This window comes from Salmo salar, chromosome ssa07, assembly GCF_905237065.1.
Source record: "Salmo salar chromosome ssa07, Ssal_v3.1, whole genome shotgun sequence".
Taxonomy (NCBI): domain Eukaryota; kingdom Metazoa; phylum Chordata; class Actinopteri; order Salmoniformes; family Salmonidae; genus Salmo; species Salmo salar.
Genome location: NC_059448.1, coordinates 23,748,968 through 23,770,093, shown reverse-complemented (window position 1 = coordinate 23,770,093; position 21,126 = coordinate 23,748,968). Strand labels below are relative to the sequence as shown.

Genomic DNA, 21,126 nt, shown 5'->3' with positions numbered 1-21,126 from the left:
TTCAGTTCCTATGGCTTCCACTAGATGACAACAGTCTTTAGAGATTGTTTCAGGCTTGTTTTCTGAAAAATGAAGAAGAATGAGACCTTTCTGTCAGTGGACTGTAGAATCATGCAGTGCTGGTTTGTGCGCATGACCGAGTAAGCGCCCTTCGTTGTTTTTCTTTTCTATTGAATACGCTATTGTCCAATTGAAATATTATCAATTATTTAGACAATTGACAACCTGAGGATTAATTATAAACATCGTTTGACATGTTTCGACGAACTTTACCGGTACTATTAGGATGTATTCGTCTGCATGTTTTGACCGCCTTTGAGCCACTAGATTACTGAACAAAACGCGCCAACAAAACTGAGTTTTTGGGATATAAAGAGGGACTTTATCGAACAAAACGAACATGTATTGTGTAGCTGGGACTCTTGTGACTGCAACCATATGAAGATCTTCAAAGGTAAGTGATTAATTTTATCGCTATTTCTGACTTTTGTAATTCCTTTACTTGGTTGTAAAATGTTTGTATGCTTTTGTAAGCGGGGCGCTGTCCTCAGATAATCGCATGGTATGCTTTCGCCGTAAAGCCTTTTTGAAATCTGACAAAGCGGCCGGATTAACAAGAAGTTCATCTTTAAGCCGATGTATAACACTTGTATTTTTTATGAATGTTTATTATGACTATTTCTGTATTCTGAATTTGGCGCTCTGCAATTTCACCGGATGTTGTCGAGGTGGGTCGCTAGCGGAACGCCTGCGCCAGAAAGGTTAAACGATTGCCTACAGTTAACGTGTAGGGCACTGCAAGGTTGGGTGACCAGGGCCATCTGGGACTGCATCCTGGAGGAATTCAGGTGTGTGAAGGCTACCTGTGTCCTGCATAACTATATGAGGATGGACACGAGGACCAGGAGGGAATCTGCAGCTCACCACCGTGTGCCAGAAGAGAAGTCTGCTGCTCTGCAGGATGTTTCAAGGATGGGGTCCATCAACGCAGCAAGAGAGGCAATCTGTGTACGGGAGATCTTCACCTCCTACTTCTTCGAAAAGCTGTTCTCTGGCAACACCATAGACTACACTATGCACAACCAAAGGCTCTTTTAAGAGCCATCCACATTGCAATAAGAGTATTCTTCCATTTACTTAGCTATGTCAACTGCAGTTATTCAATTCACAGTTTCTCTCCCTTTGTTTTCTACTTCTCAGGTGAGGGTGCTGTTTAGGTAAGGGTGTGATGTCTGTACAAAAACAAAACAGGCTATTTTAAATCACCCATATTGAAAAAATGTAGAATAATTAGACACCCTATAACCCACACTGACACACTCATGTATCAATCTGATTGATGGATTGTGTTGCGCAGTAATCAGGCTCAGGTGTATGTATACCTGTGGCTCCTTCCACCTTCATAGAATAGGCAAGACAGCCAACCATGGAGAATTGTAAGACACTTCATTATTTCTATAACTACGCTATATTGTTTGTCCTCGTGTGTCCGTTCATGTTTTTCAGCATAAAGTACTCTGCAGCCACTTAGTGGACACCAGGTGAGGCCACACACAGATTCCTGTTGAACACCGTCTCTTTTAACTACTTTATTTTCTCAATAAGTCTCTCTCCTTCACTTCATCCCTCTCTCTTCTCCCTAAATCCTCTTGGTTATATCAGCTGTGTCGGTGAACCCATCCTGCATCTGAACTGGCTACATAGAGGCCACAGCATGATCAGAGGCGAGGGGTCACTTGGTCAGGTCAGCAGGAAGTATTATTAAAGAGATGCTTTACATTGAAATACAGATAGAGATGCAGTAGTTCCAGAGTTAATGATCCAAGGTCAGTTTTGCATTTCACCTCCTGATTATTGTGACTAACAATGTTAGAAGAAAAAATAAAAACAAGGCTTAAACATGCTCTCTCTCTCCATCTGTCTCTCGTCTGCAGATGTTTTGATGTGAGAGGATGCCAACCCGCAGCCCCATCATCGCCACCTCACCCACTTTTAAGATAACCTTTGGGCTGACTAGAGACACTATTATGTAATTGTGATGAACTGAGATATTTGGGTTGCACGGTGATTCATTAATCATATGCTGCCTTCCCTGCTCCTATGTTCTTACCTCTTTCCCTTTCTGTCTTTTACACCTCTCTCGCCACCTCTTTCTTCATCTGTTTTTATAATGCACAACAGATGTGCATTTAAGTACAGATTGAACTTCTATTTATAATGCATTTATTTATAACAATTGGATAATGAACTTCTTTCAATAAAGCGTTTCACATTCTCTACTGGTTGAAATTAAGTCTCATTTGATGAAACACTACACCTATCCTGTTTATCAGATGAAGATGAAGGGCATTATATATTGACATGAACCGGTTTTAGAGTATTTACATGATGCATAGGAAGTGTAGTGTAGTGTTTTTTAAAATTCTATTTCTGTATATATGAATTACAAATCAGACTTTTAACTAGTTAAATCCTGTTTCTAGTCTACTAGTTACAATGTGTAACCATTGATGTCCCAGGACCAAGATTGGTAAACACTGTTGAAGTGTATAATTGTAATACATACATACATGCATACACAGCATCATTCAAAGACTGGAATTTGATACTCCTGGTAGTGGATATGACATTCATACCTGAACTGCACCTTTATTTGCCAAGGTAGAATACATGATCAGTGAATACATTAAATGTACAGGCTACAATGTGGGGATCTCATGCATGGTAATAACTACATGTAAACACGACTTGCATCCTTGGCACAACGTTATATTCTACTCAATCCATAGGCTTCATTAATGTCATTCAGACTGTTTTGAAGCTGATACAACTGTCTATGATAGCTGAGGTTCATAGCTAGGTTCTGAACTAATATGTATACCAAACGTTTGGGCCCATACACAGATCGGCTAGATAGCTACACATCCATAGGCATCCACAGGTATTTTTATCCTCCACTGCACAATAAGCAAGAACATAGCTAGCTATGTTATTTAATCTATCTGCATTGCATGGCAATTATCAGCAAGGCAAGATTACAAAATAGTACATTCAATTTGCAGTAAATGCTTTAGCTAACTAGATTCTTTACATCCACTATTTCACAAGACGACTGCCTGGTTTGCTGGTTGTTTCAGAATTACAATTTCATACTCATGCCACAACATCATAAAGCTAGCCAGCTAGCTGGCTAATGTTAGCTAGTCAGCTAGCTTGCTAAATCGCGATTTTCGTAAATAAAATAAAAAAAATGCATAGTCGTTCGTCTCTACATCAACTAACATATTTCTATCAACTGTACGTTGTTTGCATCGTTATGACGTTATAATCACTTACATTTGCTTCCATCCTAGTATATTGTCAGCCATGTTTGCTGAAGAAAGTCTCCATCCTTGGGTCGCATAGCTTCAAATTCAAATTCGTCATGGGAACCACCCGATATGATTGGTCATTGCCGCTGGTGATTTGCATAAAAGTTGGGAAAGGTTTATCTTTTTCACCGCCCTCTCCGCTTCTGACATCTTTCTTTCCATTGAAATGAATGGGAAGCGGCGATTCACCGCGCGGCAGCCTGTGCTAGTGTGTCATGCCCGCAAGTGATATTGCTTGCTTAGTTTTCGCGAAAGATCCGACTCGAAATGTCGCATACATGGTGCAACATCCAGGCACACAGGAAGCACCAGGATTCTCTGCGAGAGACTGAAGAGGCGGCGGAAAGACCCCACACAACTCCGTACAGGTTGCATTTCCAATGTAACGCTTTCAGCATTGCGTTGCAGAGGCAGTTGCAGTGCGTTCTGTGTGGTGCATACGTTGAATTTATGTATCAAACTGTATGTGTAGACGGCTTGGCAGAAAGTGAATGCTGAACTTTGTTTGCACACATCCAGGTGATGCTGCAATTTAACGCAATGTCACAAGAGATCTACAGAAGGACGTTAGGGGCGATGCAGCCTGAAGACCCTACGTTGAAGTTCGTCGAATTCTACATCATGCAGAAATTAAATCCGGAAAGTTTCTTCTCACGACCTCTACAAGCCAGATACTTTACCAGTTGTCCGTGTGTCTGGTCCTTTTGCAGATATGAATGTGAGACACAATATCCACAGAGTAGTGTTATCAACCCGACCATCAGTATGCTGGTCTGTAACTTTATATCGTTTTGTTTTTGTTGACAAACACTTGCACAATATGGCCGAGCCTAACCGAACAACAAATGCTTCCAGTTGATTGCAAGGAAAGTGCTCCTGGTGGACTACATTGTTACATTCAGCTATTGTTTACATATTGACAAAAAGTGCTAGAGAACCTACCGGCGCCGCAAAAGTCAGGCAATCAACACTTTCCTACGGATACCCTATTTACACTTCTTACCACCAAAAGCATGTACAACCTGTAAAGTAAATTATAATTTTATTCAACATTCTGCCTTGTAGAGACTATTGCGGCTTTTTTTACAGCCACTTATTTGACGGATATAGCCATTGAGTAACTATGGTAACAGTCTGAAGTTTAGGCAAGGGGCGATGAAACAACAGAAGCCCATTCATTTTCAAGGAAGGAAGCAGAGTGGGCGGGGGACAATTGGGCGACGCAAGCATGGGCGAGGGACGTAAACAGGGCGGGACAAAAGTTGGCAAAACTGAACTTTATGCAAATACTAGTTACCAGTTGCGCAGTCATAAACTGCGCATTTTTCTACAATTTCTCTTAAAATATTATTTTAAACGTAACCACACTGCAAGCTGTATGCCAAAATTAAGACCAAAAAGTACAAAAATTATTTCATAAAGTTTTATGAGTTAGCCAATTTTGACTCTGTGCTAACTATTGGAAACCGTCCAGAGCTTTGTAAGATACGGCTCAGAAAATATATCTCAATTCAGGGATGATGGATGTCCTCCGAATTGTCCCATTATCCCAACTGTTACACCGAGAAGATTGAATTACTCCTTTTTGTCCTCATGCTCGGTAGCAGAAGCCACAGCAGCCATTTTGGAAAACACACAAAATAGCAGAATTTGTCCAGGAGCCTGTAAACCGGCTGCTATCCAATACAACTAATTTCTAATCCCTGGATTGAGGTACATTTTCCAAGCTATATGTCACGCCAGCTCCACTGTGTCTTAATCTACACAGGAAGCCTGTCCGACCCTAGTGCAGCTGTAAATCAGCGGGTTGGATCTGCTGGCTAGCTGCAGGTATGTTTATGCTAACGTTAACTAGCTGGCAAAAGGTGGAAAGGAAGATGGACAATAAAAAGTAATGTTAATGTTTGTGGACCCATAGCTATATGGTCCAGATACTAGTGATTGTGAGTGAACAAAGCTCTTAGTCTGCACAAGCACTGTTGTTACTGCCAATGTGATTTACAACTTGGTGGTTATCTTTTCTCAGAGGTGGGAGGCAGCAGTGCTGAAGAGGCTGCTGCATGGAGTGAACATCCCTCCAGAGCCCCCCAGGAAGAGGCTGAAGTAGAGGAGAGACTCCTGGGATATCTGTCTGACCTGAGCCTCTCACTGCCCACTGATTCATCTGACCATCACTGATGAGCTTAACAGTGTGAGTGCGTATCCCTGTGACCAAGGTCTACTATATTTGCATAGACAAGTACAGAACAACAATAGAAAGTACACTGAGTCTATAAAACATTAGGAACACCTTCCTAGGATTGAGTTGCACCCCACCTTTTGCACTCAGAACTCCCTCAATTTGTCAGGGCATGAACTCTACAAGGTGTCGAAAGTGTTCCACAGGGATGCTGGCCCATGTTGACTCTAATGCTTCCCACAGTTGTGTCAAGTTGGCTGGATGTCCTTTGGGTGGTGGACCATTCTTGATACACACAGGAAACTGTGGAGCGTGAACAACTCAGCAACCCATGTCTCAAGGCTTAAAAATCCGTCTTTAACCTGGCTCTCCTTCATCTACACTGATTTAACAAGTGACATCAATAAGGGATCATAGCTTTCACCTGGTCAATCTGCCATGGAGAAAGCAGGTGTTCCTAATGTTTTGTACACTCAATGTATGTGTTACATGCTGTTGCTAATTTTGAATGAAGACTGGATAAGAGTAATTGCTGACATTCATAAGCCACTTTGCCATCACTGACTGCATCACATTGACATTCCATTTCCTATCCTTTCCCTTTCTTTGCCTTCCTCTCTCTTATCCCTGTCTTTTATATTTCTCCTCCAGTCTTAAGCGCCCATCACCCATGGCTGCATCCAGAGTCTGCTGCTCAAGTTCTCTGTCCAGGAGCTCTTTGAAGTAAGCCAGCCGTCTGTGGGCACCTCCAATTCCTCCGCTCTAGTCATCTCTGTGGACCACACACAACTCTGGGCCATGATTGGGGACTGGGGCCTTAGCTCAGAGAATGGGGCCCAAGTGAAAAACAGAGGACCAAGCCCACCATAAATGTCCAGAAGGCTCCTCCGCTGCTCTTCAGAGCCCGCCCTCCCCCCTGCCCACTTCCTCCATCACACTTGCACCGGCTTCCTCCTTCCAGCTAGTCGGCCCTCTGATTGGAAGGCTGGCCGAGAGATGGGCGGGGCAGATAAACAGGGCAGGACCAGTAAAGGGCAGACGCCTCACCTGGACATGGAGATTGAGAGCCTGCTGAACCAGCAATCCACCAAGAAGCAGCAGAGCAAGAAGGTACAGTATAACCCAGAAGAGGGACGGGAAATAGGTAGGGATAGCCTGGGTGTAGTTTGAACCATAACATTACAAACTGTATTATACTGCCCAATGTTGGGACACACACAGTCAATGGCGAAATCAAAACCCAAGTGTGTGTGTGTGTGTGTGTGTGTGATAGATGATCAGAGTGATCCTGGAGCTGCTGATCACCAGCACAGCTAAAGAACAGTCCATTGTTGAGAAGTTCCGGTCGTGCTCAGGTCCAGGAGTTCTGTGGCCACGGGACCAAAAAGGAGTGTATGCGGTCCGGATTCACACCCCAGGCTTGCACCGAGCATCATTTCCGGCCAGTGCAGCTACACAGTCTTAGAAATACTCTCCCAAAGATGTATTGTTCTTGATTTAATCAAGAAATCCCAATTTTCGGACTTCATCTTTCATTCTATACTTCATTTAATCATCCCCTCCACAAAAGGATTGTTGTGCTGGTCGAATCTCTAAGAGCTCTCTCCCTTCTCATTGGCGCTCTCTCCATTCAATCACTTTTATTTTGGTACACGTCTCTACAAGTTTGGATTTTCTAAATTCATATACTTTCAGAATCCCCAAAGGGAGACATTAGGAAAATGTCTGTCTACATAGTTATGTCAGCTACGTCCAAAAGTAGTCAGATGTTGTTCTTAGGCAGTCTGATACTGCCTGGAAAAGTTATCTGTGGTGATGACCGACCCTCCCTGGGACATCCACATGGGGCTGCCCTATGAATCTCTGACGGACAACGAGAAGAGGAAGCTCCACACCCCCTTCCTCCAGGACGACAGTTTCCTTTTCCTCTGGGTGACAGGCAGGTACCTCCACCAATCAGATATGAGTGGAATAGTGTGTTATTATCGACTAATCAGCTGCCAGGAGAGCAGTACATGCTAATCATGCTCGTAGCTATGAGCGTGTTGATGAGATAATTTGGTTGAAGACCAACCAGTTACAGAGATTTTGTTATTTTGGTATGTATTGTGATATGTTGTGTGGCATCATACCTCTTATCTGAGTCTGGGCTCCGCTCTGGGCAGTATGGTGCAGTCAGTTGTGTGTATTTACTGTCATTATAGTGTGTGTGTGTGTGTGTGTGTGTACAAGTGTATTGATGTGCGAAGGAAAGCCACCAGGGATTCAACAGAGGGCTGGACTGTGATGTCATTGTGGCTGAGGTCAGGGGTCAAACACAATGAATCCATTTGATGTTACATTCCCATCCCAAGAGAGCACTGGATGTTGTAACTCAATCCTCTCCTATATCTGCCTCTCTTTGTCTCTACCTCTTTCTTTCTCCTATCTTAGGTGCATTCCATCAGCCACAAGCCAAATGAGATCTGTGGGATGATTGAGAGACTTTCACCTGGTACCAAAAAGATTGAGCTCTTTGGCAGACCTCAATGTCCAACCCAACTGGTACACGTCTCTGTATTTTTTTGTATTAGGTATCTGTATGTGGCTATTTTTCTAAGCCTCTTTTTTTTTTCACTCACTCTCTCTCTCTCAGGGTAACTCTTGCTAATCAATTGGAGGGCATGCACCTAAGATACCTCTTGGACCTTGATCACCTCTTGGACCCTGATCACCTCTTGGACCCTGATCACCTCTTGGACCCTGACGTTGTGGCTCGCTTCAAGAAGTGCCACCCAGACGGAGTCATTTGCAAACCAAACAACATGTAGAGAGTCGTCCGTCTAATGGACTGTCTTCAGTTTGTTCGTCTTTTTGTACCAATTACGATATTTTGTAATAAATAAGGTTGAAAGAAAAATCTCTGCATTAGATATTTGCACATTTCACAATATAAAGCAAAATGAGTCCACCAAAAAACATTTTAGTATACAATTTTTTTGTATTACTTTGTTAGTATATTTTGGCCATTCCCATTACAACAAGAATAAAGTAAGATGTTGGGATCTTTGATTTCCAATTAAATGGTTGAACATTGGGCATCAATGTTTTTGTCACGGTTATTGGGGATTGCATACAGTGCTTTCAGAAAGTATTCTCACCCCTTGACTTTTTCCACATTTTGTTGTGTTACAAAGTGGGATTGCAATTGTTGACAAAAATGACAATTTAATCAGTCTGCAAAATACTCTGTCAAAGTGGAATAAAATTTAAACAAAATGTTTTTTATTAATGGAAAATAAAATGTTCTGATATAGATGAGTCTAAGATGAATTGACTTAGGGGGTTGAATACTCATCTTTGGCAGCGATAACAGCTGTGAGTCTTTTTCTGGGTAAATCTCTAAGAGCTTTGAAACCTGGATCGTATAATATTTGTAAGGTTTTCCTGATTCAGTTTGCTTTCCAACAGATACTGGGAGACAAATCCGCCTTTCAGCAGGACAATAACCTAAAACGCAAGGCTAAATATACGCTGGAGATACTTACGAAGACGACATTGAATGTTCCCGAGTGGCCTAGTTACAGTTTTGACTTAAATCGGCTTGAAAGTCTATGGCATGACTTAAATGTATTGTGGAGTAACTACAATGTTGTTGATCCATCCTCAGTTTTCTATCACAGCCATTTAACTCCAACTGGTTTAAAAATCACCATTGTCCTCATGGTGAAATCCCTGAGCAGTTTCCTTCCTCTCTGTCAACTGAGTTGGTGACTGGGTGTATTGATACACCATCCAAATTGTTATTAATAACTTCCTCATTTTTTTTTTCGCCATTTACCAATAGGTGCCCTTTGCGAGGTATTGGAAAACCTCCCATGTCTTTGTGGTTGAAATTCACAGCTCGACTGCGGGACCTTACAATTATCTCTGTGTGGGGTACAGTGATGAGGTAGTCATAAAAGTTGGACTTACTGTGTGCAATAAGTTTTACTTGTTTGTATTCCTGAAGTTATTTGAAATGCTTTGAAGACAACTCAAGACGGTTCAGCTTTTCATTTTTTATTAATTTGTAGAAATGTCTCAACATAAATCCACTTTGACATTATGGCGTATTGTGTCTAAACAAGTGACACCAAATCTACATTTAATCCATTTTCAAATCAGGCTGTAACAACAAAATGTGGAAAAAGTCAAGGAGTGTGAATACTTTAAGGCCCTGTATATTCTCACCAAATCCCCAGAAGTAGTGCCGGTGAGATGCTATTGCCTCATTACTCATACAACTATTTCTCAATTTGTATCTAGAACTTAGATTTCTACAAACAGTCAAAACTGTTCGCTGCTCTGGCACCCCAATGGTGGAACAAGCTCCCTCACGACACCAGGACAGCGGAGTCAATCACCACCTTCCGGAGACACCTGAAACCCCACCTCTTTAAGGAATACCTGGGATAGGATAAAGTAATCCTTCTAACTCCCCCCCCCCAAAAAAAATATATAGATGTACTATTGTAAAGTGGCTGTTCCACTGGATATCATAAGGTGAATGCACCAATTTGTAAGTCGCTCTGGATAAGAGCGTCTGCTAAATGACGTAAATGTACAAACATAACAGAATTAGAAGTGGGGGAAAAAATGGCTTTATTGTCCTTAAACTAGTATGTGAAGCATCTGACTTTCTGGTCGCTTCATTGACGTTCCCCAGAAGATGCCATTAGAAGTCAGTAAAGGTAAATGCTGCATGTAAGAGAGAGGGCGATACTGCCAAATAAAGTGTAGACGCAGTCAGTTAGGCAGAGCAGTACTAGAAGAGAGCCGGCACCAAAATTAATTTCACTTTGGAAATGTTTCAAAAGGCACTCGCACATCTGAGCCATCTTTGATGCAGGTGCATTGTAACAGCTGAATAAGATGAGGGAAAAAAGAAGAAACCTACACACTGCTCTTTATTAAGCTTTACGTATCGGCCTTCGTCAGAGCTTTGGAAATGTTTAAATTAAGTTAAAAAGGCACAAACTCTGAAACTCATTACTAGCTTTATCAGCTAATCCGATCAAATCTAGTTACCATGTTTTTCTCAGCAAGTGAGGACACTGTCAGGATATTTTCAAAAAGCCTGTATTTAAAGTTAGGAGTGCTTACATTCTTACGCACGCACACGCTAGCACACGCACTCCACACACGTACATTGTAATATTGTTGTATTGCGCTATTATACATTTTGTATTGTAGATATGTACTGGTGTAATAATGTTATATGATGTACTGTTTTATCTTTTATGTGTGATGTAAGTGCCTTAAATGTGTTTGGACTCCAGGAAGAGTAGCTGCTGCCTTGGTAGCAGCTAATGGGGATCCCTAATACATACAAATACAAATCATATTCACCAACTAGTATTTTAAAGACACTATTGTTTTGCAGGTTGTGGTCTTTTACCTGGCCCTAGACCAAACCAACCCAGTAAATTACACCCCAACACACACATTGGAAAACAGGAAAGTAGAAATAAAAAGGCTGGGCAGAACATGCCCATCTCCAAAAATAAAAGGAAAATAATGCACTTTTAGTATGATAATGTTGTAAACATTTCTCCACCTCCACTAGCTACATTAGCAGTGCATTCAGTCTTTCTATGTAGTGAAGATCTCAATCTGCTGTGATACATTCCTCCTTTCACAGTCACCTCTGAAGGGAGAGGTGAAGTCTCAGTCCTTTACATTCAACTTCTGCCCCATTCCCCGTTCTGTTGAGCTAGAATAATGACTGCCATAGTGGAGGGGTGAGAGTTCATTTTCGGGGTGGTGATGATGATGATTGGACAAGCCCAGGTAGTCCGTCCCTGATTCAGTCTATATTCTTCCATTTAATGCCTAATGAACACTACCCGGGCTGTCGAGGCTGCTCTTACTCAGCAGGTTGCGTCCACTGCGTTGAAGTTGCTGTCCATCTGGTGTCTGAAGGAGAGGCGAGCCTTGGTGGAGAAGTAGATCTGGGATCTGCTCAGGCTGCTACCGCCCTCGCCCTGGCTACCACACGACACCGTAGACGACAGGCGAGGCTTCATCTCCTCTCTGGGGACTGGGGGGACGGAGCGAGGTGGCGTACGATGAGGGGACGAAGAGAGAAGACAGCGGATTTATTGAACCGCTAGCACACAACGTTTTAGAATCTTTTCTTTGGCATGTCTCTACATGTCTACACTGTATGGCATGATTTGATAATGCTATTTAACATAGATAATGGCATGAATGATCCCTCAGGCATCTTGAATGTAATGCAAATATAACATGACATCCACTTATTTGACATTCTAATAATATCAACATCTAATAGAGGAGGATATCCATTATGAGGTTGTGGGTGGAATTAATGAACAAATGATTGATTGACAGTTATAATACTGGGAGGTTGACATTATGGAATACTATTAGCAGAGCCCCAAGCATTTCTTTAACGCGACCTAACTCTGACATTCCTGGTTATATCAGATCGCTTGTTTCAACCTGTATTCCAATATACGGTATGTGTTTGATAATCATGATTGCGGCCTTGGGAAGTTATTCTGACATAATGTATGTAATAGCGTATGTAATGGAATGGATAACTGTTATATGTATAAAGTACTACGTAATGGGAGTGGAAGCCTGTAGTTCTCTCACCTGCAGGTGGGGGGCACTGTTTAGCCTTGCATCGTTCCTTACAGCGTCTGTACCAGGAGAAGCACTTGAGTACCTTCACACCCATGCCTGGAGCTGAGGAGCTCTGAGAAAAAGAGAATGAAATAAATATTTGACTATTTTTTTTACTTGCTATCTTGTAGTTGCACAGCTTTTACACATCAGCTTTGTCTTAATTGCCTAGACATTTGTTTGTTTGGAATTACTTCTTAGAATCAACTACTCATTTCAAATCACCAGATAACATATCAACCCACAAACCACAAATAACACTCAGCCAACTTATTAGCCTGGCCTTGATAACAGCAAACAATTGTCATCAACAAAAAAACACGGCCATCTGCTATCGATTAACCTTTATTAACCAGACATTACTGAGACGATGTGTCTTTTTCTCATCACTCACATGGTTGCCATAATGGTATTAGTCCGGTCTAGTACACTAATCCAGTGGAATTAATAATGGAATTAGTCCAGTAATGTCACTATGAGTGGACAAAAAAATATTCAATGACATGATGGCACCACGATGACTGTCTTGTCTCTTGTCAACAATAGACGAGCACTCACACAAAAACACACACACACACATACAGCTGAAGTCAGAAGTTTACATACACCTTAGCCAAATACATTTAAACTCTGTTTTTTTACAATTCCTGACATTTAATCCTAGTAAAAATTCCCTGTCTTAAGTCAGTTAGGATCACCACTTTATTTTAAGAATGTGAAATGTCAGAATAATAGAGAGAAATATTTATTTTAGCTTTTATTTCTTTCATCACATTCCCAGTGGGTCAGAAGTTTACATGCACTCAATTAGCATTTGGTAGCATTGCCTTTAAATTGTTTAACTTTGGTCAAATGTTTCAGGTAGCCTTCCACAAGCTTCCCACAACAAGTTGGGTGAATTTTGGCCGATTCCTCCTGACAGAAGTGGTGTAACTGAGTCAAGTTTGTAGGCCTCCTTGCTCGCACACGCTTTTTCAGTTCTGCCCACAAATCTTCTATAGGATTGAGGTCAGGGCTTTCTGATGGCAACTCCAATACCTTGACTTTGTTGTCCTTTAGCCATTTTGCCACAACTTTGGAAGTATGCTTGGGGTCATTGTCCATTTGGAAGACCCATTTGCGACCGAGCTTTAAGTTCCTAACTGATGTCTTAAGATGTTGCTTCAATATATCCACATAATTTTCCTTCCTCATGATGCCATCTATTCTGTGAAGTGCACCAGTCCCTCCTGCAGCAAAGCACCCCCACAACATGATGCTGCCACCCCCGTGCTTGACGGTTGGGATGGTGTTCTTTGGCTTGCAAGCCTCCCCTTTTTTCCTCCAAACATAACGATGGTCATTATGGCCAAACAGTTCTATTTTTGTTTCATCAGACCAGAGGACATTTCTCCAAAAAGTACAATCTTTGTCCCCATGTGCAGTTGCAAACCGTAGTCTGGCTTTTTTATGCCGGTTTTTGAGCAGTGGCTTCTTCCTTGCTGAGCGGCCTTTCAGGCTATGTCGATATAGGACTCATTTTACTGTGGATATAGATACTTTTGTACCTGTTTCCTCCAGCATCTTCACAAGGTCCTTTGCTGCTGTTCTGGGATTGATTTGCACTTTTCGCACCAAAGTACGTTCATCTCTAGGAAACAGAACGCGTCTCCTTTCTGAGCGGTATGACGGCTGCATGGTCCCATGGTGTTTATACTTGCATACTGTTGTTTGTACACATGAACGTAGTACCTTCAGGCATTTTGGAAATTGCTCCCAAGGATGAACCAGACCTGTGGAGGTCTACACATATTTTCTGAGGTCTTTCTGAGGTCATTTTCCCATGATGTCAAGCAAAGAGGCACTGAGTTTGAAGGTAGGCCTTGAAATACATCCACAGGTACACCTCCAATTGATTCAAATGATGGCAATTAGCCTATCAGAAGCTTCTAAAGCCATGACATCATTTTCTAAAATTTTCCAAGCTGTTTAAAGGCACAGTCAATTTAGTGTATGTAAACTTCTGACCTTCTGGAATTGTGATACAGCGAGTTATAAGTTAAATAATCTGTCTGTAAACAATTGTTGGAAAAATGACTTGTGTCATGCACAAAGTAGATGTCCTCACCGACTTGCCGAAACTATAGTTTGTTAACAAGAAATTTGTGGAGTGATTGAAAAACGAGTTTCAATGACTCCAACCTAACTGTATGTAAACTTCCGACTTCAACTGTCTGTACACACACACCTCCTTTGATAATCCAGCAGTTGGACGTCAATGGGCTATAGCAGATGGCTAAAAGGGCTAATTAAAGCCTTGGATGGAATTACGCAGAGGTCACATGACACATACAACACAGACAGGATAAGAGAGGCCAGGCAAATCATGCCATATAGTATTGTAGGTGATTAGAGAGATTGTGTGCCTACAGAGAGATATACTGTTCTGTGGTGTTACCCAAGTCATGTCAAGTCTGTTACTTGTAGGTGTCAATCAAGTCATGTCATATAGCCCTGAATTAATTTACATACTAATGCTCTCGGCATTTAGCTAGGTAGTCAGTAGGACTCTCAAATGGATTTTGACATGTAATACATGTATTTGCATTGTAAATGTATACATTAATAAATGTATGCAGGCTAACTGAATACTTTGACTGTATGGATCCATTACAGCTATGCCCATGGCAGTCTATATGTCTTACTCAGTCCTTTTCCACACCATCTAAACTAAACTAAAATATAAACGCAACATGTAAAGTGTTGGTTTCCATGATTCATGAGATGAAATAAAAGATCCCAGAAATGTTCCATACGCACGAAAAGCTTATTTCTCTCAAATTTTGTGCACAAATTTGTTTACATCCCTGTTAGTGAGCATTTCTCCTTTGCCAAGATAATCCATCCACCTGACAGGTGTGGCATATCAACAAGTTGATTAAACAGCATGCACATTACACAGGTGCACCTTGTGCTGAGGACAAAAGGCCACTCTAAAATGTGCAGTATTGTCACACAACACAATGTCTCAAGTTTTGAGGGAGCATGTAATTGGCATGCTAACTGCAGGAATGTCCACCAGAGCTGTTGCCAGAGAATAGAATGTTCCTTTCTCTACCATAAGCCGCCTCCAACGTCGTTTTAGTGAATTTAGCAGTACGTCCAACCGGCATCACAACCGCAGACCACGTGTAACCATGCCAACCCAGAACTTCCACATCCGGCTTCTTCACCTGCGGGATCGTTTGAGACCAAGCCACCCGGAACACTGATGAAACTGAGGAGTATTTCTGTCTGTAATAAAGTTTTTTTTGTTGGAGAAAAACTCATTCTGATTGGCTGGGCCTGGCTCCCAAGTATCTAGGTCTATGTCCTCCCAGGCCCACTCAAGGCTGCGCCCCTGCTCAGTCATGTGAAATCAATAGATTAGGGCCTAATGAATTGATTTAAATTGATTCATTTCCTTATATGAACTGTAACTCAGTAAAATCTTTGAAATTGTTGCATGTTGCGTTTATATATTTTTTCAGTATAGTATGTTATTCTTCCCAAAGCGTTAACATGTAGAGACAGGCTTTGTTGGCTTGGTGCACACTACCCACCCTACTTTTCCTCTCATTGAAGTCACACACATACACGAGCACGCACCCAGACAACTTTGCTTCTCATTGAGGTCACTGATTGGCAAGAAGAGTCATTTTGCATGTTTTCCCAGCCTGGGTTAAGTGTTACAGATGGCGCAATATAAATGTAAAGGTGATTTTCCGATTGAGACGACATACGCAGCGTGAACGCTAATGTGGAAGATTCAAATGTAGTGCATTGGGCCGTTACTAGTCCTGTATTAGCAGATTGATATAGCCGTCTGTAGCGGGCAACAACACAACATTTATGGGGTCCCTTTGTCCTCAGAAATGAACTAATTCATTACAATTGAAATAGAGTCAAAAGGTGGTACTAAATTGAGTCTGAAGAACTCTCTGGTAAAAACCTTTGAGCAGTCTTAGTTTTCAGTGTTGCCAGTATAGCTTTCTATTAATTCGGTATATCTGAAAGTATGTCCCCTATTTGACTGACACTTTGATACTGCCAGTTACCTTGTTCCACTGACCTCATGTTTGAAGGCACCGGAATAGAACAGAGAAATTGAATGACTCTCTATTGAAACAATCATATTGCTTTCTATTTTAAAACCTCTCATTGTCTTCCATCATCACAGATCTCCTTTTAGCTCCTGCTGTGTGGTAACGTCAGGGGAGGGTGGCGGTGTTGCCAACAAATTGAGGCTTTCCTTGCAAACCCATGACCACACATAACAGAAGCCTTTCACTGGACTCTGCTGCAAGTGCAGACATGCAATCTGTAGCAAAAACCCTCTGGTGTGGGTGTGTTTTTCTGGCTGTAACAGCTGTCCCTGCACTCACAGGGACGAGCTAATTTCATAAAGACGTGACAGCTCTCTCACACAGTCTCTGAGCACCTTTGACTCCTATGGGTCAGGCCAAGGGGGGGACTCATATCAGTATTCCACTCTGCCGAGAGTTAGGCACGATTGGTGAAAATAGCTTTAAAAAACAACTCTCTCTTTTCTCTCTCTCTCTCTCTCTCTCTCTCTCTCTCTCTCTCTCTCTCTCTCACCCTCTCTCCCTTTCTACCCTTTCCCCAACCCCTCTCTCTCTCGTTCTCTGGTATGGCTCTTATCCATATACAGACACAATGAACCCGTTATACTAAGTTAAATGTTGCTCGGCCAAGCTGTAGGAAGTTGGTCAGATAGACAGACTGATCAATTGAGCCAATTTGGAATTCCTGAGAGGGAAATAAGGAAATGGTTGAGTTTGTGATAGCACTGAGTTGGGTTAGGACATTGACTATAAAACATACCCTTGTTTTTTATTGTATGACGTAATAGTGTCTTGTACATAGGAGAGTGATGGAAAGAGAGCGGGGTGGGCAGGAAAGAAAACAAATCAGCCTTGTAATGTGGAGCACACATTGGTCAGATTTCTTTTCCAGACCTTTCCATGGCCCAAAGCCTAATTCCTTCTTATTTCTGTAAAAACCCTGAAGAAGGCCAAAAAGCCTAAACGCGTTGTTTCTACTCTTTGCAATAAATACGCTTTTTTTTTATTTCATTCCATTTGTTCTACAAGTGTTGCTGAATCTCCCCTCTACTTCATGGTCCTAAAGTTGCACAGAGATAATACATTTGTTATGTATTAATGACCCACTCAAACACAGTCCTTTTCTCGATCTGGGTCACGCACACAAAATAGACGGTCAGTGGTGAGGAATTTTGGGCCCCGGTCATTACAGCATCTAGTACAGCGAGTCTTTGGCAAAGAACAACAGTCATAGAGCTTAGAGCAGAACAGCAAAACCAGTCCAGTGGAAGAGAGAGAGAGAGAGAGAGAGAGAGAGAGAAAAGGTTTGAGAGAAAGGGAGAAAAAGAGAGGGGGAAGAGAGTGACGGAGAGGGGATTGGAGAAGGAGAGAGCCTGAGAGGGTGGGAGAAAGTAGAACAGTGCCCACCTAAACAACAGAGAGAGGGGGAAGGCTGGAATTGGGCTTTGGGCCTGTTTTCTGTGCCTGTTTTCTGTGCAGGATCCTGCCATGGCAGAGCACAGTGGTGACGTGAAGGACGTGCAGCTCTGAACGATGTGGTTTTACAAATACACACTTCCTGGTTAATGACTTATTCTGGCAGTTACGGATTGCTCAATATTGATAAAATACTCATAGGTTGTCTTATCGCCCTATTATTTGTCATGGTGTGTGTGTGTGTGTGTGTGTGTGTGTGTGTGTGTGTGTGTGTGTGTGTGTGTGTGTGTGTGTGTGTGTGTGTGTGTGTGTGTGTGGATTTATCAAATCAAAGTTTATTGGTCACGTACACACTTTAGCAGATGTTATAGCAGCTGCAGTGAAATGCTTATATGTTAAATGCTTATATACATATGCCTATGTATACATATGACAGGTTACATACAGAACTATACACTGTAAACAACCTAAAACATACATTGTTCGTGTGTGTTCCTACCTGGAATGTAAAATGGTTTGCAGCATGAAACATAACCCGGGAAGTCAGAGTATATGAGCAAACTCTACAGAAATCTGATTTTCTGTTTTTCAACCTTTCCTATGTCCATTCCAAGTCTTCAGCCCCTTGGGAGACTTACCGTCTGCCCCAAATGGCAGCCTATTCCCTATATAGTGCGCTACTTTTGACCAGGGCCCATAGGGCTCAGGTCAAAAGTAGTGTACTATGTAGGGAAGAAGGTGCTATTTGGGACACAGCCTTAGAGAACTTGTGGCAGTGAGCCTGGGTCTGTAATAGAGCTCGCCAGCTTGTAGTCCTAAAAAATGGGAATGAGTTCCGTTTGGTTTGTTCAGCCATTCCTATGAGGAAAATTAATGGGGATAGAATAGGGTTTTGGAATAAACGGCGAAAAAAGGTCTTAACACAGGCTTAGGTGATCATATATACGTTTTGTTCTATGAGATAATATCAGTCAGTTAACATGACCTTTATGAATTATAAAAGGCTTTATGTGCCTTTTTAAATGACATAAATGCTTCAAAACTCAAAAAAAAAATGACGTTAGCTGATGAAGATGATATCATAGAACAAAACGTATAAGATTTCATAAGCCTGTGTTTACCACAGACGCTATTTTCAGTGTTTTCCAAAAACCCTCCAAAACTCCATTCATTTTCCCATAGACTTTGCCCAACAAATCATGGCAGAGTTAGTACCTACAAAAAGACGCCATTACTATTTCTCTCTATGCCCCTGAAAGAAGCAGAGCCCCAGCTCCCTTGGCACTATGACGCACATATAGGCCTATTGGTGCCCAGTCTGCCCACTAACATTAGAACCCTTACCCATCTCCAAAACAGCTATAGAAATGGGAAGTAATACTCAAATACGACTATTCTTACAGTTGTGTCAGATCTTTTTGCATAATTTCCCTCTGGCCATTTTCCAATGTTGAATAACGGTAGGCCATGGTTCCAGAAGAGGGGCCCCAATATTTGCATGCCATAGAGAGAGGGCCCCCAACAGGTTGAATAAAGTGACAGAACAACAGAGCAATATGGGCTAATTCAAGCTTTCAATTAATCAGTGCATCACCGCTCTCTCTCTCCCCCCTGGTTCTCTCTAATATTTTAAAATACCCAGGTTAAATGCATGGGAGTGTATTTTAATCCCTGTATTTGATTATTTTCAAATACATGCCAATACTTTCCATCTGTATTTCCAAATACAATATTCAACTACTTGTATTTTCAAATAAAACTATCTGAATACTTACTTTGAAAGTAATTGAGAAATTTGAAATAGTATTTGAACCCAGGTCTGGCAGTAACATAACTTGTTTCTGTACAAACTGTTTGTCTGAAAGAGGAGTTGTGGATGTAAATAATAAATAAAGGAGTGTTTTTACATTTTCGTGGAAGAGGGTGTGCTAACACTATGACAGGAAGTCTATTAATTAATACATCCTTTTCTGTCTAAATAAAGTGTCTTGCATAATATAAGTTGTTTGGAATCATCTGGAGTTGAGTAGGAAGGATTCGTTTGAACTAAGATAGCATTTTCTCATATCCATGCAGGCTCCATGTATCTCAGAGTAGGAGTGCCGATCCAGGGTCAGTTTAGCCTTTTAGATTATAGCGAATGGACAGGGGGTGGCCTGATCCTAGATCAGCACTCTTACTCTGAGACGCTTGAATACTGGGCCCAGGTCTAAATCATAAAAGCCAAATGAAGGCCCAATATCGAAGTGAACACTGAACAACAATATGAGGCTTGCGTATTCTAGTCGTTACGCGTTGAACACACCGACAGCATCATTGCGCAAAATAGTACGCAGCATCGTCTGGATGTGTGTGCAACAAAAGTTCAACATTCACCTTCTGCTACTGTTTCTGTCAAGCCGTCTACGCATACAGTTTGACGCATACGTTCATAACATCCAATGTACGCGCCACACCAAACGCACTGCAACTGCCTCTGCAACGCAATGCTGCAAGGCAAACGCAGAGTTTCATTGGAAATGAACGTAATTCCGGTGTACCAAAATGCTTAGTACAGGCGCACTGTACAGCAAGCCTACAACTCTCATGGGACCCTCCCACCCAGACACACCTCCTACAGCCAAGTAAACAGCCACACAGCCCCCCTCCCTCTCTATCTCCGAGGCAAGTTACACTTTTCCACAACGTTTAAGCTACTATTTGTCTGTATGTGTTGTGTCCAACCCTCTATTCTGCTTTAAATTCATTAATAGTCTCCTCATACGTGTACTGCAGTGAAATAACAATACTGTTCTTGTTTATTGAAATTGTAGCTTATGATAAAAGTATGAAAGTCTGTCATTTAAAAATGCAAAGTTGAACCTTAAAATAAGCACAATAACCTACCTGATCAGTTGCAACTTTGCAGATCTTGAAGAAAAATGTGCAATTTTCAAGTAGGATACCTACACAGCCGAATCAAATGTTTGGTACCAATTCAATGGTGATTTCACCATTTACAACTTTGCTTGTTCCACTTCCTGATGTCAGTTCTGCGAACTAAATGCGACCTCCACAAGACCCGGCGCGAGGCGGGCGTTTTATACCGATTGCTAGGTGGATTCTTGCACTGCACTAGATGGCAACATGGAAAGGGTTGTGGAGCGCATGGAGAGCCTGAACTTTAAATAGCTCATCCCTGTGGCCCGAGACACGCCTCCCTCACTACCTCCCTCCTTTTCTCAATGTGGTCTTCAACAGTCTATAACAAGTCACAGTTTAGTCACACACAGACAAATCAGCAGCAGTGTTTCGGTCAGTAGACCTACTGGATAATTACGGATTAGAGGGTGGATATAATTCATTTGGATTTGACACAATTAACAAATAAAGCTGAGAAGATTAT

General features: G+C 41.8%; 1 long non-coding RNA gene and 1 pseudogene across 1 annotated transcript; one reads left to right on the top strand and one right to left on the bottom strand.

Annotated features, from left to right (window-relative positions):
- The first annotated feature begins 4,599 nt into the window (after positions 1-4,599).
- LOC106608831 (N6-adenosine-methyltransferase subunit METTL3-like) lies at positions 4,600-8,449 on the top strand (annotated as a pseudogene).
- Positions 8,450-9,570: 1,121 nt separating this feature from the next.
- On the bottom strand, positions 9,571-20,915 carry LOC106608830 (uncharacterized). The gene is made up of 3 exons (XR_001329592.2): positions 20,628-20,915; positions 12,193-12,295; positions 9,571-11,611 (listed from the first exon to the last, which is right to left on the bottom strand). It is a non-coding gene; the product is annotated as an uncharacterized lncRNA (long non-coding RNA).
- Positions 20,916-21,126: the final 211 nt, after the last annotated feature.